This window comes from Aotus nancymaae, unplaced genomic scaffold (genome assembly GCF_030222135.1).
Source record: "Aotus nancymaae isolate 86718 unplaced genomic scaffold, 86718_ANA_hifiasm-v0.15.2.pri h1tg000015l_1, whole genome shotgun sequence".
Lineage (NCBI taxonomy): Eukaryota > Metazoa > Chordata > Mammalia > Primates > Aotidae > Aotus > Aotus nancymaae.
The window spans coordinates 4,995,537-5,021,733 of NW_026988427.1; the positions used below are offsets into that span (position 1 = coordinate 4,995,537).

The following is a 26,197-nucleotide window of genomic DNA, read 5'->3' on the forward strand; positions in this document are numbered from 1 at the left end:
TGAAGAAATAACAAAACCACCCTTGAAATATCAGCAGGAAAGAACACTAGAGAGCTTTACTTGATAGAATTATTGGGAACGCCTCTTCCTGGTTCAGAGGGAAAAAAATTCCAAATAGCTTTGTAATATTTTTTTTTCCCTAGCATGCTTGCAACTCCCAGTAAAGCCAACAACCAGTTTTCAAAACCTTTTGATTCTACTCATCCCGTGGTTAATAATTTCCAGTTTACCCAGCAGGCTACGTAACATCCCCTCTCCCGGGAAAGAATGTCTATGCCCTGGCTGGTGGTGCACTGGTCCCGTTAGCAGCTGACCTCTTCCTCCAGCCCTGCGGCTGCCTCCTCTCCAACAGGGACCCTCCTGGTGGGCATCCAGAACAGTGACTTAGTGTTTTGCACGGGGAAGAGAGAAAAAGAGAGGGCTGTCTCCCAGAAGGGTGAGCCTCTTCTTTAATCATCTGGTGCTGAGAAGAATTTTCTCCCTGTTTCCTGGGAAATAGCTGATAAAGGAGATTTTGTCTGCTACTGTTTATGTATACCTAGGCCGAACAAGTCCCAAAACTCTACCCTCCCCTGCCCCCTCCGGAGCTGGTACTTTGAAAACCGGACAATAGTGAAAGCCAAGAGCAGGCAGCCTGATATGGGCCTGGCACCCCATCTCCTGTTTCCTCCTGCCTGCTGATGCAGCCAGTGTTATGCCAGCTGCAGCCACCAGGGAGAGGTTGGCTTCTCCCCCTTTGATGGCCCCGAGAAATGTTTCTATTAGGGGATAGCAGAAGGAGACTTTGGGGAAGGTGGGACCCTCCCTGCAGCCTGCAGCCGAGAGCGCTGGCCCCATCCCTCCCCCATGCAAATCTTTGGCTAGCAGCCTTAGTATCACCAAACCTTGCTGAGGTAGGGAGTGCTGTGAAGGGCTTGGTGAGTTTCTGACAATCCTCTCCACACTTTATCTGGATGAGCCTAAAGCCTGCAAAACAAACCGGCAAACACCAGGGTGTTCCTGAGAGTATAGCTGCACTTCCTGTTTACAGTCTCAGGGTGAGAAGCCCCTGGGACCCATTCTACGTGTGTCAGTTTCTTTCTGCTTCCTCTGGGATCCCTGAAGTGGGAGGGCAAAGGGTTTCCCTCCTGCTGCCTGGAAAAATAATATGCAGGCCGGGAACATGAGCTTGCCTGTGAGGGCTGCTCAAAACAACATACTGGCAATTCGGGGTTTGTGACTAAGGCTGACTTGAACTCAAGTCTTCTGGTATCTCTGGGAGCATCTTAGACCTTGTGAGACAACCTACTTTGGGACTCAAGGGCAGTAGGAAGTGGGGAATGGGAAAGGCACCCGTAAAGGCATAAATAGCTAGGCTCTGCCACCACATCCATCCTCACACCACCCTAGCCCCACCCCAACCCATCCCACCCCTCTCCTCACCCCCACCCTCACTCCACTCCTCACCCCCACCCTCACCCCACTCCTCACCCCCACCCTCACCCCCACCATCACCCCTCTCCTCACCCCCACCCTCACCCCTCTCCTCACCCCCACCCTCACTCCACTCCTCACCCCCACCCTCACCCCACTTCTCACCCCCACCCTCACCCCCACCATCACCCCTCTCTCACCCCCCACCCTCGCCCCACCTCAACCCATCCCACCCCTCTCCTCACCCCCACCCTCGCCCCACCCCAACCCATCCCACTCCACTCCTCACCCCAACCCTCACCCCACTCCTCACCCCTCTCCTCACCCCCACCCTCACCCCACTCCTCACCCCCACCCTCACCCCCACCATCACCCCTCTCTCACCCCCCACCCTCGCCCCACCTCAACCCATCCCACCCCTCTCCTCACCCCCATCCTCGCCCCACCCCAACCCATCCCACCCCACTCCTCACCCCAACCCTCACCCCACTCCTCACCCCTACCCTCACCCCCACCCTCACCCCTCTCCTCACCCCCACCCTCGCCCCACTCCTCTTGCTCTGTGTCCCTTGCTTCCCATGTTTTCTTCTCCTGGATCAAAGTGAAGCAGCTGAGAATTCCAAGCAAAGAGCTTCCTACCTTCAGTACCCGTGGTGACCCCAGAAGTGGGTTCCAAGAATACCTGAATGACCTAGAACACGTTCTCTCCAGGAAGGAGGGATGGTGGCACTGCCTCAGGAGATGGCTGAGCTATCTGGGTGTTAGGACCCTCTAGCTTGTTGCAGGGATGTCACAGAGCCTTGCTGTGTGTCCAGGGACTGAAGTGTGTCCAGGGACCAGCAGTATTGTCCTCACCTGGGAGCTGGTTAGAAACGTGGTCTCAGACCCTGTCCCAGACGCACTGTACGTGAATCTGCAGCTTAGCAGATGCCCCAGGTGACTCCTGCTCACATTAAAGTCGTAGAAGTGCTGCTCTAGAGGACCCATCCCTCTGTCCTCATTACGAGGACGCCTGCGCTGACTTTGGACAGCTTGTGCTTTTTTAAATCTCATGGGCATAATGACTCTTGTGACTGATCTTGTGTCTCTCTTTGCTAAGAAAAGCAGGTTTAATTTGAAGTAAGTGTCGCCTTCTTTGGTCTCTGATATGTGGCATATCAGAGGCCGAGCATATATTAAGCACTCAATAAATGAAAGCCTGCTACCATATGCGGCCTTCCAACCAATTTATATGTACAACAAATAGGGCATTTAGTGAAGGCAAATTTAGCCACAAGCCATTACAAGACCATTACATTTACCTATGTATTTATTTATTTTTATTTGCTTGTTAATATTTGTTAAACCCCACTGTGCTGAATTAATAGAACAAAATGTGAGACTGCCAGGGGAAGGCCTGAACTGGGGCATGCCACGTATCAGAGACCAAATAAGTACATGCTTAAGTGAAGGATTTCACAGAGAAATTCGATGTGTCTGACACCTGAAAATTCAAATACCAGAGGGGCCAGGCAGGTGACAAAGACGAGTGAAGTGTGCTGGGTGGGCCGGTGAGGTCTGGACAGCCAGTGACCTGGCAGAAGGGGCATCAGCTACTCCACCCCAGCCCATCCTTGTCGTTTGGGGACCAGGCCCAGGGTTGCTAGATCCCAATATCTTCAAGAGAAGCCCGAATTTGAATTTTTATGAAATCATCCAATATTGAAATATTAGCAATTAATTAAAACATTTAAAAAAAAAAACATAAGGCTGGGTGCTATGGCTCATGCCTGTAATCCCAGTACTTTGAGAGGCTGAGGCAGGTGGATCACTTGAGGTCAGGAGTTTGAGTCCAGCATGCCAACATGGTGAAACCCTGTCTCTACTAAAAATACAAAAATCAGTGGCTCACACCTGTGGTTGCAGCTACTCGGGGGGCTGAGGCAGGAGATCGCTCGAACCCGGGAGGTGGAGGTTGTAATGAGCCAAGATTGCACCCACTGCACTCCAGCTTGGGCAATAACCTAAGCCTCTGTCTCAAAAAAAAAAAAAGAGAAAAGAAAGTCCTCTCCTCTCCTATGACCCAGAAGCTTTATGCTGAGAGTAGGGATAAAACTGCCAGCAAGACAGTCCCTGCCGTCAAAGAGTATGCAAGCTGGAAAACCGGACAGAGAAACCAGGAAGGTGGGAATTTCTATCAGGGAGACCTGCCTGTGCAAAGACCCTGAAGTGCAAACAGCACATTGTGGGTGGGAGCTACAGCCAGGTCAGCGCTGGGGAGCTGAGCCATGATTGAAGGAGTGGTGGAAGGTAAGGCTGAAAAGGGAGGAAGTGGCAGGTGATAGTGGCATGTACTGTACATGCAATTAAGGAGTTTGAACGAGATCTGCAGGCCTGGAAGGGTCATGAGTGTGGGGATGACACGGCTGGAACTTGGTTTTCCTGAACTCACACCAGCTATTGAGGGGGGATGGATTTAATGAGTGTGGAGTTGGAAAAATACCAGAAGGCCAGAGAGCAGTCAGGGGGGACTTGGGCAGTGGCCCAGGAACAAGGTGGTGAAGGCCTGAACTGGGGCATTGTGTGGGAATGGGAGGCAGGTGTGCATTTGAGGGCTCTGCAGGAGCTAAAATCAGCAGGATGTTGGGCCGGGCACGGTGGCTCACACCTGTAATCCCAGCACTTTGGGAGGCCAAGGTGGGCGGATCATGAGGTCAGGAGTTTGAGACCATCCTGGCCAACATGGTGAAACCCTGTCTCTACTAAAAATACAAAAATTAGCCTGGCATGGTGGCAGGCGCCTGTAATTCCAGTTACTTGGGAGGCTGAGGCAGGAGAATAGTTTGAACCCAGGAGGTGGAGGTTGCAGTGAGCTGAGATTGCGCCACTGCACTACAGCCTAGCAGCAGAGCTAGACTCCGTCTAAAAAAAAAAAAAAAAACCAAAAAACCCAGCAGGATGTTACCTACTTGATGAGGACCACTGGGGAGGGTGGTGGAGCCAGAATTTCTGGCCTGGGTGCCTGATGGACAGGGATTGCTGTAGTTGGGGCATCTAGGGGAGGGAGATGGCATGCTTGGTTCTGGACAGACTGGACTTGGGGCTTCTTGAGCCCTCTCTGGAAATGAGATGCAGACAGCAGGGTACTGGGGTCCTACTCCATGCAGGGGCCAGGGTCAAGCTGAAAACGAGGACCTTCCGAAACACATTTCTTTTTAGTAATTTGCTCTGGCTTTGTAGCTTCTCCACCCTGTTCTCTTCTCCCTGTGAGTTCTTTGTTTTTATGAGTTGTCATATTACAGTCCATGGATTCTTGGGCCAGCCTGTAAATGGGGATAATAGTAGTTTCCTCCTCACAGAATGCTAGTGAGATTAAATGAGATAATACATGAAAAGTACTTAGCGTGGTGTCTGGCTGTAGGAGGCCCCCATGATCACAATGCCATATGTAATGTTAATGTCATCATTAGCTGTGATTACTATTGGGCTTATGAACATGAGTTATCATTATTGTTGTAACTATGCACTGATGTGACCTACGAGGCTTCCTACCACATGTGGCCCTTAGTTGTGGCCTCTTTCCCTGCCAACCTCAGGCCTGTCCGTATCTGTGGAAGGCAGTAGATAGCAGCGGTTATGAGCATGGCCTGTGAAGTCACAGCCTGCCTGGATTCAAATGCCAGCTCCAGTTCTTACTATGAAAGTGACCTTGACCAAGTCACTTCATGCTTCTGAGCCTCAGGTAGGTTCCCCATCTGAGGAAGGGGCAGGAGTACTTTATTAGAGTTGCTGTGAAGACAAAATGAGATAAATTGTCAAAGTGCTCAGTGCATTGCCTGACATGTAGTAGGTGCTCCCTGACCATGTGCTCTTATTCTCCAGGACACCATCACCAACCCATCAGGCTGGCTCACACTCTCAAATCTACTGGCCCTAGCAATAGGATGCAGTTCAAGTTCACTAAAATGACTTACAAGCTGCTTGCAATGGGCCCAGTGTTGACACTGCCCCCACCAGCACCAGAAAAAAAGATATGCCCACATCTGGCTCTCAGGAATTCATGGATGTGACTTTATTTGGAAAGGGGTCTTTGCAGATGGAATTAAGTTAAGGATCTTGAGATGAGATCATCCTGGATTATCCATGTGGTCCCTAAATCCAATGGCAAGTGTCCTTATAAGAGACGCGGAGAGGAGAAGCCGGACAGGAGGAGAAGAGATAATGACTGGAGACAGGGATTAGAGAGATGCAGCCACAAGCCAAGGGATGCCAACAAACACCAGAAGCTGGAGGAAGAAGGAAGGATTTTCCCCTAGCCTGCAAAGGGAGCGCAGCCTGCCCACACTTTGACTTTGGATTTCTGGTCTCCAGAATGCTTCTATAATCAATGGTTGTTTGAAGCTACCAAGTTTGGGTAGTTTGTCACAGCAGTCACAGCAGCCACCGTAGACAAATCCAGCGCCCTCCACCCTTTTCACCCTGAAACCACAGGACAGCTGGGTGGAGTAGGCAGGCAGCCCTGGCCATCCTAATTTTTTTAAATTAATTAATTTATTTTTTGGCCATCCTCATTTTATAGAGCGGGGACACTGAGACTCAGAGAGGCAGAAGGAGCTACTTGAGCCACATAGCCTGGAGCTTCACCAGCGGCAAGCCTGGAACCTGGCTCTCCTGAATCCTCCTCCATGCACTGTCCTTTCTGGAACATTCTGCCAGCCACCCTGCACCAGGCACTGGTGGCCTGTAAGCTATGATTGTCTCTGTAACCAGGACAGCTTTGCAGGGTCCCAAAGCAGCTTCTCCCAAGACCAGGCAAATGGCTAGGCTCTTCTGAGAACATGGGAAGGAGCAGCTGTCACAGGGGATCAGCCCCGCCTGACTTCATTAACACCCAGCTCCACTACATGGCTCAAAGAGATGTCCCATTCAATAATGGGGAACCAAGCAGGGGCAGTCATGTCTGCTAGCAAAAGGTGCTATTTTGAATAACACCTTATATTGGGATAGATATTTGCAATGCAGATATACCTGGCAGTCTTACATTTTTTTCTATTAATATAACAAAGTGGGGTTTAACAAACATCAGCACAAGCAAATAAAAATAAATGAATATATAGGTAAATGTAATGGTCTTGTAATGGTTTGTGGCTGAATTTGCCTTCACTTAATGTCCTATTTTTTGTAGACATAAATTGGTTGGACGGCCCCATATGGTAGCAGGCTCTCATTTATTGAGTGCTTAATATATGTCTGGCCTCATGCTTTCACCTGCTGTCTCTCTGAATCTCCATATTATTCCCTTTTTTTTTTTTGCACAAATAAAAACACCAAGACTTGAGTGCATTTAGTGACTTGTAAGGGCCACATTGATAAGGAATAGAGCCAGGATTCAACCTGGGCTGGGCTGATCTGATCCCAAGCTTGTCCTTTGGATCTAAGCCATCAGTTCTCAAGCCTGGCTCCACGCTGAAAGCCCTTGGGGAGCCTAACATAACCCTCCACCCCTACCACCCCAGGGGATCTGAAGTAGCTGGCCAGGGGTGTGGCCCCCGTATTGGGTTTTCCAAACCTCCCCAGGTGACTCAAATGTGTAGCCAGGGTGAAAAACCCCTGCTTTAACCCCATTTCACACATTGGTGTACTGCTTCCTAGCTCCGAAAGCCAGGGAGCTTGTGTTAAGAGACAATGTTTCCTTCCTGATTTCACCTTTACTAATCCCACGTTTCCACCTGTGCGGAGGGAAGGGAAATATACCTGTGATCCCTTAAAAATGATTTTTAAAAGACGGGATTGATGGAGTGGGAACTGTGACCTGGACTCTGTGCTAATTCGGCTCCCTGCATGGTTTTGAACTTCATCCTCACAACATTTCCTCATTTACAGAGGAGGAAACTGAGGCCCAGAGGGGTGGAGTCATTTGCACTGCTTGCAGAGTTGGTGGGCAGCAGGATTCAGACTCAGGGTCTCATCTTCCCTCTGGCAACGGTAACCTCTCAGCCTGCTGTGTGCTCACCAACACACACATCTGCCTGTGCATGTTTCATTTCTGTGTATTGAGGTTGTGACATGGGCCTCAGAGGAGTCAGGGGTGTTAGTGTGTGAAAGGTCAGGGCTGGGAGTCTCCACACCAGGGGCCCAGGGCAGAGTGCCCTCAGCTGGGCTGAGAAGGGGCAGGAGCTGGACAGGGCCACTGTCCATCCCTAAGACTGGGCTCCTATCTCAGCAGGGTCGCCTCTGCCATCCCTCTGGGCTTATGCAGGTGGCCGGGTGTGTTGGAGGGTTGGGGGAGGGTGTGGAAGAACAGAGCATCCCCAAACTCTTTTGCCACCACTTAGAGGCCCTTCCTGCCTTTAGTTTGAGACCCTTGTATTCAATGTGAAGGTTGTTGTTTATGACAGGGTAACAGTCATCTAAAATGTAAAAAATAAGGATATTAGCATTTGTTGAGAGTTCGCTACACGTAGGTAGCAAGAATGAGCAAGCAGTAAGAGTCAACATGTTCCTTCCATTCTCATAACATGCCAGAGAGGATAGTAAGATTATGCCCATTGTACTGATGAGGAAAACTGAGGCTCACAACTCATATTACTTTCTTAAGATAATTGCACACCTAGGAAATGGCAGGGTTATGATTTTTAACTGTGCTATTAAACATTTGTCAACTCTGCTGTAAAAGAGTAACTGCTTTTAAATCCGGCCTTGCCTCTTCAGCCAATCTCCTTCCTGCCTGTGCTTCCCAGCAGTGGAGAAATGAGAGGTGTAGCCTGTGCTTTGGGTAAACCAAGGGCTTGCAAAAGTATGCTTGCTGGTCTCACACCCTGAACCATAGCTTAGCATTTAAAGTTGGAAACAATCTCTGTGGTCATCTAAATTTAATCTTTTTGCTGGCAGTTAGGGAAACTAAAGCTCAAGGAGGAAAAGTCCCGGACTGGGACTCGAACCCCGGTCTCCAGACTTTGTATCCAGTTCCTCACCCACTAGAAGCCTTCTAGGTTCATTCATTCATTTATTCAATTATTCTCTCATTCCTTTTTCAGTCCCTTGAGCAGCATTTCAGTGAGTTTGCCTACATCATTTCACTTGATTCTCAAAAACTAAAAACTCGTGAGATCAGTTACATTGTAGCTGATGAGATAGGGAGGCAGATAAGGAGACTGAGGTTCAGAGAGGGGAAGTGAGTGGTCCAAGATCCCAGCAGGCAAATAGCAGAGGCAGGTCTCTGGGGAGAAGGGAGGTTAGCTGGGGAGTCGGAGGAGGCACCCAGTTGGAGCTGGGTGGTCAGGGCAGCCTTGGCCTTTGATGGGCTTTGCCTCCATTCTGGGGGTAAGGGGTTAAGTCACAGGGCTAGAGTTGCAGGTAGGGGTGGAACTGGGCTGGTGGGTGAAGGGAGGCCATGGCAACAGGTATCCCTGATGTGGGACCATGAGAGGGTCACGGGATGTCCTCCGGCCAAGAATCCGAGGAGACCACACTGAGCACTGCCATCTATAGAACCAAACCAGGGGCCTCGTGGCAGGGTTCAGCCCCTCCCAGGAGTGTCACCATGTCTGCATTCATTGGGTGGGACTAGGGAGGGGCTCAGAGAGGAGGACAGGTGCAGTGACCTGGTGGTTCACATCCAGTCACTCCTACCTGTTCTAAAGAGTTGATAAATTCACAACATCGAAGGGTTTATAGCTTATCCGGATTATTGTGGCCAGCATTTCCCAAAGTGTGTGTAGGGCGTGGGCAGTAGATGGGGTGATTACTTGGGGTCTGCAAGGACCGGGAGGTGGTGCCTACGCCTGGTTCTAATAACGTGTTGACCAGTGAGGATTGCAGTCCCTCTTCGTTTTTCCTTCGAGCCTTGTGATCACCCAGGGAGAAGGTCTCACCTTGGTGCTGGCGTTTCTTTGACAATTCCCCTAACACTCGCCAGCCTCCTCCCACCCTTCCCGCCAGGTTTGTTCAGGAAGGAACAGCATCTAACTGAAGCATGTAACCTTGCTTGTTCGGTTTTCATTTTATTTCTACCGTTACCTTCTATCAATGGCAAATGGTCCTGGCTCGTTAACGACAGTACCATTATAAAGACTTCCTTTACGTTAGCGATTTAAGTTTTAGGATGTTGCCGTTTGAGAGACAAATATTAAGTCATGAACGCTGCGGGCTTCCCAGGCTGTGGTAATCTTGTGGAATAGAAGGAAAGTCGGCGCAGGTGGGAGGCATTGAGCCTGCCCACCCTCCACTCTGCAAATGGAGTGTAGAGACAGGGCGGGGTTTGCCCAGAAACATTCAGGAAGCCAGTCCTCCAGGCTGCGAGTGGGCATCTTCCCTGCTACCTTTCTATTCCTGAGGACCTGCAATGCCTCCCGCTGCACCCTCTGTTATTTACACACCTGGAAATGCGTCCCTTTTATCCCAGCCTCCTCGACATTGCTGCAAGTTCTGATATTGCTTCAAACTTGAGAAGCCCTCAGTCCTTGGGCAGATGGCCCGCTGGCGTGTGAGTAAGAAGGTTTCCATTCCTCACAGCAGGCACTTGTCTGCCCTCTCAGAAGACCCCCATTGCCTGGCCAGGCTGCTATGAAAACTCAACTTAGTTTCCAGAACTCACCTGTAGTATCACTTCCTCTAGCACCATTTCCTGGGACCCCAAGGTGGAGGCACCCCCGCTTTGCTCTCAGCCCCCATGCGGCTTCCCCACGCGGCTCCCACGGTGCTTCCTACGGGATAGTGTGAGTTGACTACCTGGTTACAGATCCGTTGCCCCATTTTATTATGTACTGCTTGAGGCAAGGACAAGGTCTTCCTTAATTTGGCATTCCCAGGGCCTGGGGCCTGGCCCATGGAAGGTCCATGGTGAAGGCTTTTGGACAAGAATAAGAGTTGTAACAACTGCCATTCACTGAACACTGCTTGCATCAGACACTGTGGGATGAACTTTATTTATATTATTGTATTGAATCCTCACAATAGCCTCAATAATTAAGATCAAACACTATCCCCATTTTTATGAATGAGGACACTGAGATCAGAGATGTTCAGTATCTTGCTCAAGAACACATAGTAAAAGACAGAACTGAGGCTTGAACCGAAACAGCTCTGGAACCAGTGTTCTCAGGAAGCTATGGGAGGTGCACGGGGTGGCCACACACACACACGCACGCATACACAAACATACACACACGCACACACACATACACACATACTGAGACTGCAGTGATGAATGCACAGGTGTCTTCACTGCCTCTCCTCCCCCTCTGTTTGCTCCCACGGCCTCCATACCTTCCAGGCCCCTGGCTGTGGCTGCCTGTGGGTGCTGCCACCTCGCCCTGCAGGCTGCCCACCAGGAGCCCATTAGTCAAGTCATCCTAGGCAGGATTATGCCTCCACTGCAACGATAACCAGGCCCAGCTGCTGGGCTCGTGTGCAAATTTGTGCTGATTTGATTAGCTTGTTTAGTCATCGCTGCTGATGAGAGCGGGCCATGGCCACCAAATGACATTCTGCTGCCTGCGACTCTGTAATCGCTTTTGGAAGGGATATTATGTTAATATCTCACACGAGAGCCCCCGATCATGCAGGACGATGGGCAGCCAGGCCCGGGCCATATGGTGCATCCAAGGCCCTCCTTTGTAATACTGGGTAATTGAAATCCTCTGCCTTATTCAAACTTGGAAAGCCTCCCATCTGATGGGTAGCAGAGGGCCCTTTGGCAATTTACTTGACAGTCTTTTTGGGGACTTTCTTTGGAGTACCATGGCCATATGAGTGGGGATTTATGCCAGAAAAATTTGACCCTTTTCAGAAACAAAAATCTCTGGCATCTGATGGTTTAAGAAGAAAACAATAACCACAACAATAATAGTAATTTCTAGTTAGCAAGCAACTCTAATGTTCCAGGCATGGAGATCAGGCCTTACTTAAGCTGAGGTGCTTTAGGGCAGTCTGCCAGTCAAGTATTACTCCCATTTGAAGGATGAGAAAGCTGAGGCCCAGAGACCAACCAGCTTGCCTGGGGCCACTGGTGAAAAGTGGAGATACCAGGATTTCTCTTGTTCGTCTGACCACAAGCCTTGCTATATTCAGACTCAGCTTGCGGTGTTTTTTGAGAATATCAACAACCCCCCAGACAGCTACCACTTAATGCAGTGCTTGGCAAGCTTAAGCAAGTGTCAGAAATCCCTGGTGGTCTCATTAAAGCATAAATTGCTGGGTCCCACCCCCAGAGTTACTGATTCAGCGGCTCTGAGGTTGCACCCAGAAATTTGCATTTCTAACAAGTTCCCAAGAGATGCTGGTGCTGCTGGTCCCAAGATCACACTTTGAAGACCACCAGCCTAGCCGATCCTTACTGTAAGCCCAGTACTGCCCAAATATGAGAGGTAGGTTATTTTCACTTTCATTTTTTCTAGTGAGGAAAAGGAAGCTTGGATAGGTGAATTTGCTTTCCTAGTGCCTTTTAGCTAGGACATAGAACATGAAAGGAGGTGACTGTGTTCACATCAGGAAAGTCGCAAAACCAGAACTCAGCCCAGGTTTTCTGATCTACCATCCAAAGACGTGGCCTCGGGGAGGTGGTTACATTTTAATTTTGCCTCTGCTGGAAAACTGTAAGGTGTGTTGATGCTCGCTCCTAACAGGTTGCCTTGTGGCCCTGGGAGGTCGCTCACATTCTCCTGCAGGACTGGGTGTGGCTGGCACGGCTTGGGCTATGGTGGGCTCCTGTTGTGTGGACGTGCAGGGCAGGCCAGCCTGCCCTTCCTGAGGGCTGGCTCAGGTCTCGCTGTGAAGCTGCCCTGTGCTTGCAGGGAAGGACACCAAGCTGGGATAGAACCGTGGGCAGGGGAAGAGCTGGGAGGCTCGGGCTGAGTGCGTGGGCTTTGCTCAGTCCCATTGTCCAGGATGTCGCATGCTCTGCAGGGAGGTGACTGCTAATTAGAGGTCCCCGTTCCTTACCTAATGGTCAAGGCCTGCCCAGGATGGCCAGACAGATAATCATTGCTCAACCTCCCTTTTTCCCCCTCCCCACCTTGCCCTCCACATCCCAATCAGGTGAAAGAAAAAGAAACTCAGTAATTCACTGATCCTCACCCGAGACTGGGAGCAGACCCATGCCCTGGAGTATGGAAGACATAGTATTCCCTTCACTCCCATTTCACAGATGCATAGACTTAATCTTCAAGAGGCTCCTGCCAAAAGTCGCCCAGCTGGTAAGTGGGACAGAACAAGGACTTGGAGTGACACAGGCTAAATCCAGGCCTCTGTCCACTCCTCCAACTGCCTCTCTCCTCCCTGTCCCTTTCTTTAAGATGCTAAAGGGCATTTGTCAGACTCCAGGAGGAGAAATATGGTTTTCAGTAATTGCCAAGCCTATTTGTCAGTTAAAACTCTTTTCTTTCTTCCTTTTTTCATTTTTTTTAAGTGCAGAGTAACTTTTGAGAATCAAATACTAGGGACTCAAGGATTCCTTGCTTGTCCCCTTGTCTCCAAAGCCCCATCCTCCCAGCTCAGGCAGCTGGGTGCCTATGATGTGCTTATGGCTGGAAGCTCCAGAGAGGGTGGGAGGGAGCCTGACTACTCTTTATTAAAAGTGTGGTGGCCCCAGGGCCTGGTGCTTGTTACAAACACACACACACACGCACACGCAGGTGCGTGTATGTACGTATGTATGTATATTTGTTTGTTGGTAGCAAATGTTTATTTCTTATAACTCACAGTAGCCACAAGGGCCATCCTCAGCCAGCCAGTCTTGCTTGCTGACCTGGAGAAATAAATGCCTCTTCTGCCAGGTAGCTTGAGGCACAAGGGTATAGGTGAAAACACAGGCCTCAGGCCTCAGATCCGACTCCCATTCTGCCCTCTCAGAGCTGCCAGACCTCAGGCGAGTCTCTTTCCTCTCTGGACCACGGGTGTTCTCGTGGGCCTCCCTCCCAGGATTTTGTGCCAATTGAGGAGGCATGCAAGCCTCTGGGACAGTGGGCCATCCATCCCATAGAGGTGAGCTGTTGCTATGCTGCATCCTTCAGCGTAAGCATTTGAACTAAATCGGGAGAGAAGTCACACCACCTCAGGGAACCATCTAAGTCTGTGCTGTCTGAAGCAGTGGCCAGTTGTGACATGTGGCTATTTACTTTCAACAGATTAAATTAAGTTAAATTAAGCACAGTTCTTTTGCATAGTAGCCACATCACAGGTGTTCAATAGCCACGTGTGGAGAGTGGCTACTGTGTTGGACAACACAGATGGGGACATGTCCACCATGACAAAGAACCCAATGGGACTGCACTGAGTTGGTTGTGTCACGCTCATTGTTTTAATGTCCCACCACTGCTAATGACACATAGCCTACTGGAAGTTTCCTTGGATTTGTTTTTGGGAGAAACAGGGGAACATGCATTTAACACCTTCTACATAATTTAACACCTTCTACATGATTTTATGAGCTCCCACACTGATGATTGATTGATTTTTGAGACGGGCTTGCTCCGTCACCAAGGCTAGAGTGCCGCGGTGTGATCATGCTTACTGAACTCCTGGCCTCAAGCCATCCTCCAACCTCAGCCTCCCAAAGTGCTGGGATTGCAGGCATGAGCCACTGTGTCTGGGCATGCCTAGTTTTTTTTTAGAAAAACAAATATCCAAAATACTTGGAGAGGTAGTTGAAATCGGATGGGTGTTCTCTCACCCATCTTATTCTACGATTTGCTCTATAACCCTTTCTTAGCACCTAGGAGCAGCCTGGACCTCAGCTCAGCCCAGGTCAGGGTAACAGTGTCCCACAGCATCGGTGATGTCCGGACAAATGAGGCGTTTACTCTGCTTCCTGGGCTGGCCCCGCTGGCTTCCACAGTACATCACGATCACAGGTTCCTCACTCTCCTGAAGGACTGTCCTGCCACGGGGGACTCCCTGCCATTGCCTCACACATGCTATCAAGGCATTGACCAGTTGACAGTCTGCCCACGAGTCTAAGTCTCCCAGAGAACGCCCCTAGTGTCCACCAGGGCCCTCTGCATGGCCCTGCTAGCGGTGATGGCTACTGCATTTGTGTCTAGTTGGCGTTCTAATCCTGCCCCTGCAATTTATTAGCTGTGTGACATGAGCATGTGACGTAAACGTATTGAGCCTCGGTTACCCTTCTGGAAAGTGGCGATTCTCTTATCTTGCTCACCGTGTGGCAGTGAGTTCACATGAGATGATACGGCGCTGCCAAGCTTTTCTAGTCTGTATCCCTTTCGGTAAACACGAAAATCTCTGCCTTCCTTGTGGAAGACTCCGCCTCTCTGTGCTGCCCCATGGGTGAGTATTTCATGCACATCCGCCAGCCAAGAACACTTTGTCCAGCGTTCCCACAATTTGTATTATGGAATGAAAGGGTTTTTTTTTTCCCAAAAATATAAAATTATGTTATGATGCTGGCTCTGCTGTTCCGAGCTACACCCTTTTCCCTCCCCTCGCCTTCCCTCTCTCTGAGTTCTGGTACACCCCTGGAGGGTCATGCCCCATGAGCTGCAGGTGACAGGCACTCACTAAATAATGGGTCCTCTCACCCTGCAGACGAAAGGAGATGTGCAGGCAGACCCTGCAGCCACGGCCAGGCAAAGGTCAGTTAGAGTCCAGTTTCAAGTAGCCCCTATGCAGACCCCCTCGTGTTGATTAGCTCCCTAATATCGTCTCATAGCTCTCTTCATTTTTTCAAAAAATAGACTTTATTTCTTAGAGCAGTTTTAGGTTTGCAGAAAATACAGAAAGTTTCAGTATATCTCCTCCGCCCACTCTCCCAGTTTCCTGCCCCATTGCCAATCTCTTGCATTGGTGTGATACATTTGTTACAACAGGTGAACCCATATTCATACGCCATTATTCGCTGCAGTTCATTTGCGTTAGGGTTCCTCCTCCGTGTTAGACAATTCTATGGGTTTTGGCAAATGCGTTGTCTCCATACCCATCTTTACCGTACCATACAGAATAGTTTTACCGCCCTGAAATTGCCCTGTGCTCCGCCTACTCATCACCCTCTTCCCTCCTCTTCCTACCCCGGGGCCCAGTTTTCTCCACTTTTTCTCCAATGCATTTACTGCAGTTGTGAAGATGGAATTGTGGAGTTACTTGATTAACATCAGCCTCCCCCACGGGACTGTAAGCGGCTTCACAAGGGCAACAGCTATACTGGGCTTTGCCACACTGTATTTCCTGGGCTTTCTCACAGTACGTGGCATATGTTAGTGTAAACACTTAGTTGAATGAATGAATGAATGAATGAGAAGTGAAGTAGAGGGAATGAAGGAGGCTGAAGGAAGGAGGTGTCAGGGTGAGAAAAGGAAGCCCCATCCGAATCAACATTGCCCATCCCAGGAGCCTCCCTTTGAGGACAACGAAATGGCAAAGCAGAACTCTTCTGGAACCAAGTGGCTGATGATCCACGTTGGGGATATCCTGGTGGTGGGTGTGGCACCTCCGTGCCCCATCAGAGTGACAAGGACAGGAGCAGGGAATTGATGTCACCAGAGCCAGGCCCTGAAGTGGCTCGACAAGGGCTCAATCCGTCACTGTCTTAACCATCGTGACTTTCGGAGTCACCTCCAGATTTTTTGGCCCAGTAAATGATTAAGCAGTTAAATAAAGACAGGCTCATTAAGGAAACATGCTTCCCTGCGTATCTGCCCCAGTTACTCCTAAATTTAATCTGCCCATGAGCCAATTTCCAGGACAAACGCGCACTGGCTTTTTTTTTCCTTTTTTTTTTTTAATCTCCGGAGCCTTAACCTTGAAGGTATTCATTGGCCAAGGCTTATCCTGATGCCCCTCTCCCCCATACTGTCTCCTCTGAGACCCAATGGAGGGGTTCCTTCCCCACACCCAGACAATCCCGTGGGGCTGCTGGAGAGAGGGCGGGGCATTCGTGCGGCTCATTTGCCAGCAGGCAGGCCTGGGCCCATGAAAGCGCCCTTTCTTCTCTGTCACATGGCTGCTCCCAGCCACGGGGGGCTCTGGGGCATAATCGGATTGAGTTTCCTTGGCCAACAGGTTGGCTTTGTTCTCTTGTCCAGATTTTCATCCACTTGGCTCCCCAAGTTGCTGCTCGACCGCTCTCTGACCTGGATTCACTGAGGACACATCAGGCCTTTGCCACGAGGTGGCCAGAGCCCAGGACTCGGGGAGTGTGGGTGGATCTGAGGGGAAGACGTGCATCCAGGGGCCAGGCCAGCCCCTGCAGGATTTTCTGATGTCAAATCGCCTGTCCTGTGCCCAAGCCCTGTTGCCCTTGAAGGATGAGGACATGTACCTCCCCTGGTCTTCCCCAGCATGGCCTGAGTGAGTGTCTCCTTGGCTGCAGTGTTTGCACTCAGCAGGTCAAGAGGGACTCTTGTGCCCTGCTCCCATGATGCTGCTGCTCTTTCTAGCAGTCCCAGCTTAACACTTACACTCCTTATGCTGGTCCCAGGGCCCTCCATGGGTTAGGGTGTAGAAGGAGGTTGTGTTGGTTAAAAACACCAGGTGGAAATTTCTTTTCTCTGAATGCTGAAGGAGTGCTATTAAAGAGAGAATTCTTTTTAGTCTAGTTGGATCCTGGGTGAAGACTCAGGTCTTGTTCAAGAAGGAAAAGCTGCCCATATGTGCCGTCATGCATTTCCAGGGAGGAAGCTGGAAGTCCAAGATCAAAGTGCTGGCAGGTTTGGCTCCTGGTGAGGGCTCTCTTCATGACCAGGGTTCCTTCAGCTTCTTCCAGTCCTGGGCACAGATGGGCCCTGTGGGACTGTTGCCTTACTCACAATCACTCATGCCCCACCACTGCCTCTGGGATTGTGTCTGTTAAGTCCCCTTCCTGGGGGTAGATGGAGCTTCCGTTGCTATAGGCTAGGACTCATGGCCCTCCCTGCACCAGTCACAGAGCCCAGCTTCCCCAGGCCACTAGCATTGTTCCAGGAACAGTGTCCAGGTCAGCCTCGACTGCTAATAAAATCCCATGGACTGAGTGGCTTCAGGAGCAGGGATTTATTTCTCACAGTTCTGGAAGTCCAAGATCAGGGTGCACAGATGTGACTCCTGGTGAGGGCTCTCTCATGCCTGCAGACAGCTGCCTTCTTGCTGTAACCTCACATGGTGGAGAGAAAACTCTGGTGTCTCTTCCTTTTCTTATAAGGGCACTAATTCCATTATGGATCCCCCCCACCCTCATGACCTCATTGACACCTAATTACCTTTCAGAGGCCCCACTTCTTAATACTGTCACATTAAGAGTTAGGGCTTCCACATACCAATTTAGAGGCACACAAAAACATTCAGTCCATAAAAAATGGGCAAGTGGCCCAGGCTAAGCTAATCAGCACCCTTTCCTGGGCCTGTCAGGATCCTGCTCTGGCTTTTGGTTGGTTGGTTGGTTTTGTAAAATAGAAATAGTCGTATCTGTGAGAAGTTCAGGTGACAGTTGCAGGCAGCCACCTACCTGCCCAGAGGAGGAGGCCCTTTTGCAATAGGAAAGAATGAAGATAGCCTATAGAGAGACACGGAGGAGGAAGATGGAGAGGTTTCTCATAGCTGTCGGCCTCCCTGTACCCAGTGGGCCCTGAGGTCTGCTTCTAACCTGTCTTCTCTCTATTTATTTTTGTCAGCTAATAAGTCCCTCTTTCCACATATATTCATTCAAATTCTATTTCTTTTCCTTGCAAGTAAAAGAATGCTGACAACTTCAGGATTGAGCAAGGAGCTAGTCCTTTTCCCCTCTTGAGAAACGGTGTGGCAGAGTAGTAAGAGCAGAGCAGGCTGGCTGCCCGGATTTGATGTAGCATGTGTTGCTTTGGGCAAAATTCTCAACTTCCCGTGCCTCAGTTTCTTATCTATAAATGGGGTTAATACTAGTGCCTTCCTCATGCAGTCGGATGGGGATGAAGTGAGTTCTACATGTAAGGTGTTTTGCACACTCCCTGGTATGGTCAGCTCAGCATCTGTGAGCTGATTGCCAGCTCCCTTTGGTCTGTGGCCTGTGAACAGAGCCTTCCTTGACCCAAGTGCTAAAGGAATGGAACGAACCCTGAGTGAGAGAGCAATACTCGTTTGTGACCTAGTTAGCAGCCAGCTGGCACATTTCTGGGTATTGCTCACTGATGAGGGGTCGCTGGGTGCCTGCTGAGTTCTGGGAAATTCCTGGGGCAGGGTGGCTGGCCTGGGCCTGTCTGCACTGGACTGCCACTCCCAGATCGCCCAGCATGGCAGCACTAAGGCTGTTTTGGGGCCAGCTAGACCCTACTTGGGAGGATAGGGAAGTGGAAAGAACGCTGGGCCTGCAACCCAGCAGTTCTACACCATGGTTTCCTAGAGGACCTTATGCACATGTGTCCTGGAGGCCTGCACGAGAACAGCACCACGGAGACGACCAGCAACTGACACCAGCCAAAGGCCTGCCAACGGGAGAATGGATACCCCAGCAGGGGTGCATGCGTGCAAGAAAGCACACCAGGTACTGGTGACAGTGAATAGATGACAGCCGCATGCAGCAACACCGATGAGGCTGAAACTCATAATACCAAATTTAGAATTACAAGTAGCAGAAGGATCAAAGATACATTTTTAATAAAGCTTAAACACAAGCAAATTAAGTACTGTATTGTTTGGGGCTCATTCACATTTGGTAAAGGCGTAAAGCAAAGCAAGGCAACGAGACAAAAATGAAATTCTAGAGTGATCAGGTGGCCAGGTCTTGGGGATGGGGTGGAGTCGGGGAAGGGCATCAGAGGGGATCTCACCTCAGCTGCGACTGCTTGGTCAAGTTCTAATTCTGACATGGAGCGGTGGGTTCACAGCTGTTTGATTGCTTATCATGCTTTATCACAATATAAACTGCATATACTTATTGAAATATTTCATAATAAAGGTTTTTAGAAAAAGAACATTGGGCTTATCTTTCCCATCGGATACAGGCATTTTTGTTTCTACTTTCCATTTCTTTTTTTTTTAATGAGCAAGGATCATTTTGTCTCTGAAAATATAAATAAAAAAAAAAAAAAATAGCCGGGCGCGGTGGCTCAAGTCTGTAATCCCAGCACTTTGGGAGGCCGAGGCGGGTGGATCACGAGGTCAAGAGATCAAGACCATCCTGGTCAACATGGTGAAACCCCGTCTCTACTAAAAATACAACAATTAGCTGGGCACGGTGGCGCGTGCCTGTAATCCCAGCTACTCAAGAGGCTGAGGCAGGAGAATTGCCTGAACCCAGGAGGCGGAGGTTGTGGTGAGCCGAGATCGCGCCATTGCACTCCAGCCTGGGTAACAAGAGCGAAACTCCGTATAAAAAAAAAAAAAAAAAAAAGAAAAATAAGACTAGTCATGGTGGCTCACGCCTGTAATCCCAGCACTTTGGGAGGCCGAAGTGGGTGGATCACTTGAGGTCAGGAGCTCGAGACCCACCTGGCCAACATAGTGAAACCCAGTCTCTACCAAAAATATATAAAAAAAATAGCTGGGCATTGTGGCACGAACCTGTAGTCCCAGCTATTCGGGAGGCTGAGGCAGAAGAATTGCTTGAACCCGGGAGGCAAAGATTGCAGTGAGCTGAGATTGTGCCACTGCACTTTAGCCTGGGTGACAGAGTGAGACTCCATCTCAAAAATAAATTAATTAATTAAAAAAAATTTTTAAAGCACTGGATTTGCATTTGGAAGCACAGAATTTGGGGTTGTCCCTTCACACAATCACTGTCACTACTGGGACCCCTGCAGCCGTCTCCTCCCTGCCTCCACCCTCACCCACTCCACTTCAGCCTCTGTTTGCCCCTCCCCAGCAGAGTTATCTTTGTAACCATAAATGGCATTAGCTCATTTTACTGCGACTTGGAGAACAAGCCTGTTCTCTTCAACCACGTCTCTCCCTGTCCCTCTTCACCCTTTGTAGCCAGACGTAGCGTTCACTGAACCAAAATCCTGCCTTCTTCTGTGTCTTTGCTCAAGCTATACCTGAGAGAGTAAGTCAAGTCTGAGCACCCGTGTCTGGGTCTCAGTGCTCAGCACCAAAAAAGACTGGATTTAGGCTCTGTCACCCACCATGAATTCTACATGGAATGACTTTTCTTTCCCTAACTGATTCTTCCGGGCTCATCTCAGGCAACACCTCTTCCAGGAAGCCTTCCACCCTTTATTCTCATATCCCCTCTGCTAACCCCTATTAAAGTACCCTAAAATTTCCACAGTGCTTTGAAATTTTCTGTCTATGTGCCTCCTCCACTAGACTACCTACTCCTCAAAGGCAAGAAGTGGGTCTTATTTTGTTTGTCCCAGTAGCAACTGTACCAGCCCTGGCATGGTGACACTCGAATGGTAATGCCATGAGGGGAGGGTTTTGCCTGTTTTGCTCATCTATGTATTCTAAGTGCCTAGAACACTGCCTGGCATGTGGTAGCTGTGCTGTAAATGGTTATTAAATGAATGAATAAATAAATGGATGGATGTTAACCTGTACTGAGTAAAGTTCTATTACTCAGAAACTGTGTGAGCTTCGGTGAGACACTTAACCTCTCTGAGCTCCCTTTCTCCCACTGTCAATGGGGATAGTAATAGTGCTATTCTTGGAGAATCACCATGAGATTTGCCAGAAAGATGCATGTGACAGAGCCCAGAAAATGGCAGGAGCACAGCCCACGCTGGTTGCGTATGGATTCAAGCCTGACCCCAGTGGCCTCAGGCAAATCCCCAGTGGCTCTGAGGTTGTCCATCTGAACTCACAGTCCCCTCTCAGCCTCCCTGGGTGGTCCATGAGAAAAGGGGGTCGCAGGTCTGTGCTCCTCCTCCTTAGCCAAGAGCCACTGACCCCTAGGGTCACCTCTGATCGCTGGGTCAGTGGATCTATTGTGCAGGGCCTGTTGATGGCTGGGCAGCCTCACAGAGTCCCCAGAGCCCAGCTGCTCAGTGCAGCCAAGGTCATGGTCCTCATTCCTTGAATGGCTCTTTCTTTAAATAAAGGCTAACGCTTCTTCAGCAGCCGCAGGTAGCTCCTAACTCGGCCAGCTGTCTGAGCACTCTCTCAGGTCCCTTTGGATCCTAAAATGCTAGCGAGGGGGCAGCATGGATGGAGAGGGGGTCACACAGACCTAGCTCCAGCGCTGCCTTCCCCAACTTCCGGCTGTGTGAACTGGGCAACTGGCTTCACAACTCAGAGCCTCAGTCTCCATATCTTTCTTTTTTTTTTTTTTTTTTGAGACAAAGTCTTGCTCTGTCATCCAGGCTGAAGTGCAGTGGAGTGATCTCGGCTCACTACAATTTCCACCTCCTGGGTTCAAGCGATTCTCCTGCCTCAGCCTCCCAAGTAGTTGGGATTACAGGTGCATGCCACCAGGCCTGGCTAATTTTGGTATTTTTAGTGGAGACAGAGTTTTGCTGTGTTGGCCAGGCTGGTCTCAAACTCCTGACCTCATGTGATCCGCCCGCCTTATTCTCCCAAAGTGCTGGGATTACTGGCGTGAGCCACTGTGCCCGGCCCAGTTTTCACGTCTTTGAAATGGGGAAACAAAACCTATCTAGGGAGGATGTTGTGAGGAGCAGAGATAATGCATGTAATTCTTTTAGTTAATCGGCATTCACTAAAGAGTTATGTGATTATTAAACACATAATAAAATATAACAACATAAGGTGCTCTGGTTATATAATTCTGAGGTCCGATGATGGCAATGACAGCACTGCAGTGGACTACTTTATGTGGGACCGACTGTCAAGCAGTTCTGTGCATGTGTGCTTGTGTATGTGTGTGCATCTGTCTATTATATTTACATATACAGTATATAAATAGACACTTTGTATTATATAAGGAAATGATATCCCAGGAAAAATGCATAGATATTATTGAGCATATTTGTATAAATGAGTGAACAAAGAGACATTTGAGATGCAAGGCCAGTGGCATTTATTTATTTTTTTATTATTTTTTGAGACGGAGTCTTGCTCTGTCACCCAGGCTGGAGTGCAATGGGGTAATCTCATCTCACTGCAGCCTCTGCCTCCCGGGTTCCAGCGATTCTCCTGCCTCAGCCTCCTGGGTAGCTGGGATTACAGGTGCATGCCACCATGCCCAGCTAATTTTTGTATTTTTAGTAGAGACGGGGTTTTGCCATGTTGGCCAGCCTGGTCTCGAACTCCTGACGTCAGGTGATCTGCTCACTTCCGTCTCCCAAACTGCTGGGATTACAGGTGTGAGCCACTGTGCCCAGCCAACCAATAGTATAATCTGCTGAAACACAGGTCCTGTTTTATTGTTGCTAATGCACAAAGAATGGGCTGGTGGACATGGCCTGCATGTTCTGCACACCTGCTCATCTGTACCACACTCTCCCGTGTTCTTGCTGCTGTTGCCATGCTGGGCTTATCCCACCTCTCACACCAGGACCATGCAGGCTTTCGCAGTACTGCTGATTTCTCCCTCACAGCACTTGTCACAGTTGACACATTATGCTTATTTGTAGTTGTCAGTTTACGTGTCTCCTCCACTGGACTGATATTCAGCTGCACTGAGGTCAGAGGTCCCACCTGATTTTACTCTCCATTTTCTCTCCAACACCCATTAGGTTGTATGGTGCAGCGTAGTTGCTTGATAAAATAATTGAACAAATCAATGGATGGTTGGATGGTCAGAGGGATGAATAGACGAGTAGTTGGATGGATAAATGGTTGAATGGATGAGTGGACAGATGGATGGAAGATGGATAGATGAATAATTGAATGGATGGGTGGATAGGTGCGTGGACAGATGGATGGAAGATGGATAGATAGATGGATGGGTGGATAGATGAATGGGTGGATGGATGGATGGATGGATGATGGTCAGATGGATGGATGGTTGTGTAGATGAAGAGATGGGTGGATGGTTGATGAATATCACAGACTTTCCCTTAAGGAGCTTACCATCCATTTGGAGTCACAAGATTAAGACCCAGAAAATGGTCAGTGGTAACTCACAACATTTTGTGGTCAAAAGTCCTGTGCCCAGTGACAGAAGGACCTATTCCTGTGAAAGGAATAGAGAGGGCCTTGTGGCTGACAAGGGTGGAGAGAGGCCCATGGTCATCCTCTTGAAGAATGTCCTTGCTTCTATGAAGCAAGAAACATATTTTCAAAAAACCCAAGGACAGCCTTTTATGAACAACCTCTGTGTGTCTTTGCTGAAATTCAGTACTGCATCATTCAATTCCTCAAGCTTGTATTAGGCTGTCCTCATGCCAGATCCTGGGCCATGTTCTGAGGACACAGAGATGAGCCAGAGGATCTCTGTCTGAGGCCTCAGAGTCTGGAGGAAACAGATCTGTAAATTGTGCAACCAGGCAGGCCACAGCAGATGTGTGAGCAGAGGAGAAACAAAACAATCTAAACGCTTTGGTGGAGACAGGCAGTCAGACAAAGGATGGGGAGGAAGTGGTGTTTAAACTGATTCCTGAAGGATCAGTGCGAGTGTCCCTCCTACCCAACTCCATCCTAACGAGATAAGTTTTTCTGATAGAGGGAAAAAAAATGTGGGCAAGGAGGAAAAACCAGGCGAGAGCTTCCTGGCTTCCGGGCCTGAGTGCCAGGGCTCACAGTGAGAAATGAGCAACGCGGCTGGGAAGTTAGGTGAGCCCTGCCTGGTTGGCCAAGGGCCTGGGCTTCGCTCTGAAGGTGATAAGGAACTCTTGATTGAATTCACATAGAGGGGAGACCTGATAAAGCTTGAGGCAGGGCAGAAGAGGGGCAGGTGGGAGTGAATTGGAAGCAGGAAGGTTGGATGGGAGGCCATGGCAAGTTTGTAAGTGGCGCAGGTCTAAACAGAGGCAGTAGAATAGAAAGTCAAAGAGGGGAGACCTCAAACATCTTAGATAAGACATTCTTATTTATTCATCTCTGAAAGTGGAAGGGAGGCGGGCACAGATTTACTATGCCAACGTCCAGAGCGAATCGTTAAGGGTACAGAGTTGGGGATTGACATTCCTGCTCCAAGAAGCTTAAGAAACCTGACCCATCCCTGTCCCCCATTCTTTGTAAATGTTTGTCTTTGGTTCCTCTTACCTACCAGATGCAAAAAAGAGGACCAGCCATGGAGAGCTGCAGGGAAGCAGAGCACAGGGCCACATTTCCACAGTGGGGAGGGAGGGCCAGGTTTCCACAGTGGGCAGGCGAGGAGGTTAGGGCAAGGGAAGGAAAAGATACAGAAAACTGCAGACCATAACCCTTGGCAAGATCTAAAAGAAGAGGAATAGTGGGGGATGCAGAGAAAGGGACCACTACAGCCGTGGGCAGGAGATTCTATTTCCAAGTGGATGTGGGGAGGAAGATTTCAGAGGGAACATATTTGCCAGGAGAATTTTGAGAAAAATGACTCAGGGTTCCACAACAATAGCTAATTGGGTAGCAATGGATTAGAGCATGTATATATCTTTATGTTCTAAAACATTTTTTTAAGGAGACACTCTAGAGTCAGAATCACAAGAGTATGTCTCTGTGGACAAGGCAGGTCACACGAATGAGAGAAGTGGGCCACATATTCAAAACACAACAGCTCAAGCATGATGGCCAACTGCAGGTGACACCAGGCTATCGCATCCAGGAGACAATACAGGGGGGCGGGGACCATGGCAAACTGGAGAGCACAGATCTACAAGGGCACAGCAACAGGTCTGCTCCCACTGCTGCCACCATGTAGGAATACAGGGCTGGGTGGCCATGTTTTCTGATTTTTCAAAAAAATTCAGAAATTTTGATTTTTTTCAGGAAACCTCCTGAAACGTAAATAGTAGCAGCTAGTTCAGATTTTACCCTGGGTGAAAAAACAAAACCATCCAGCCTGTGGGACTCCAGTGGGTCCCTCTGCTCCCCAGCAACTGAAAACACACATCAGGCAGGTCTTGCTGTCTTCACTCATATCTGCAGCTCTTCCCCAAGGGATCGGTCTGGAGAGAGAACAGGGCTAGGGGTTAGGTGTGCCGTTTACTTCTGGTAGAGTTCCACCTCTAATGTGGGTCCTTGAACAAATCCTGCAATGTCTCCAGGCCTCTGTTCCTCCATCTATATAATGGCGGGAAGATCTTGGCTCTTCCAGCCAAAATTCTCTTCTTTTGCAATTTTTCCAAATCACTATCACCTTGCTCATTTCTCACCATGAGCCCTGACACTCAGGCCCGGAAGCCAAGAAGCTCTCACCTGGTTTTTCTCTGCCCTGTCCCAGCCATGCCTGCTCTGCTGGTCTCCTCCTTCACCCTTGCCCCTTTCCAGTCTATTCACGACACAGCAGCTAGAGAAGTTTTTATACAGTGCAGATCTGGCCCTGTCCCTCCTCTGCTTAAAAACACTTTGGTGGCTCCCTAGGGCATCATTAATAAAGTGCAAACTTCCCTCCATGACCTACAAATCCTTCTGCCATCTCTCATCCACTGTGTTCCCACCACCCTGCCCTCTTTTTCAGTTCTCAAATATGTCAAGTTCTTTCTGGCTTTGGAGTCCTACCAACCTGGATTTGGATCCCGGGTTATCACGCGTAAGTGCCGTCACCTCTTTGAGCCCCACTCTGCTAATCTCCGAAGTGGGTGTAATTGTATAGCTTATTTCAAGGCATCAACAGTATTGATTTTTTGCTTTAAGTCTACAGTCCCATGGAAAATGGAGGAGAGAGGATTAGTGTCATCCACTGACAATTTCACCTTCATCATCTACTTAACAACAAAATAAATCAAAAGCACTCATACATTTTGGCCTCTTTTTAAGTGAGTCATACAATCAAATATCAACTATTTTCACTTAAAAAATTACTGTCTATAACACCCTTTTAAAAAATTTTTGTGTTAATGACTCTTTTGTTTCTCTGTATACTTTT

General features: G+C 49.2%; 2 long non-coding RNA genes across 2 annotated transcripts in view; one reads left to right on the forward strand and one right to left on the reverse strand.

Annotated features, from left to right (window-relative positions):
• Positions 1-270: 270 nt before the first annotated feature.
• Positions 271-16,672, forward strand: LOC110568573 (uncharacterized). The gene is made up of 3 exons (XR_002478815.2): positions 271-363; positions 12,430-12,587; positions 16,428-16,672. It is a non-coding gene; the product is annotated as an uncharacterized LOC110568573 (long non-coding RNA).
• Positions 16,673-18,434: 1,762 nt separating this feature from the next.
• Positions 18,435-26,197, reverse strand: part of LOC135275157 (uncharacterized) — a 38,191-nt gene continuing 30,428 nt past the window's right edge. The window contains exons 2-3 of the long non-coding RNA XR_010342860.1: positions 23,263-23,365; positions 18,435-18,723 (exon numbers count right to left, since the gene is read on the reverse strand). This is a non-coding gene — a long non-coding RNA (uncharacterized LOC135275157). The remainder of the gene's footprint in view (positions 18,724-23,262; positions 23,366-26,197) is intronic.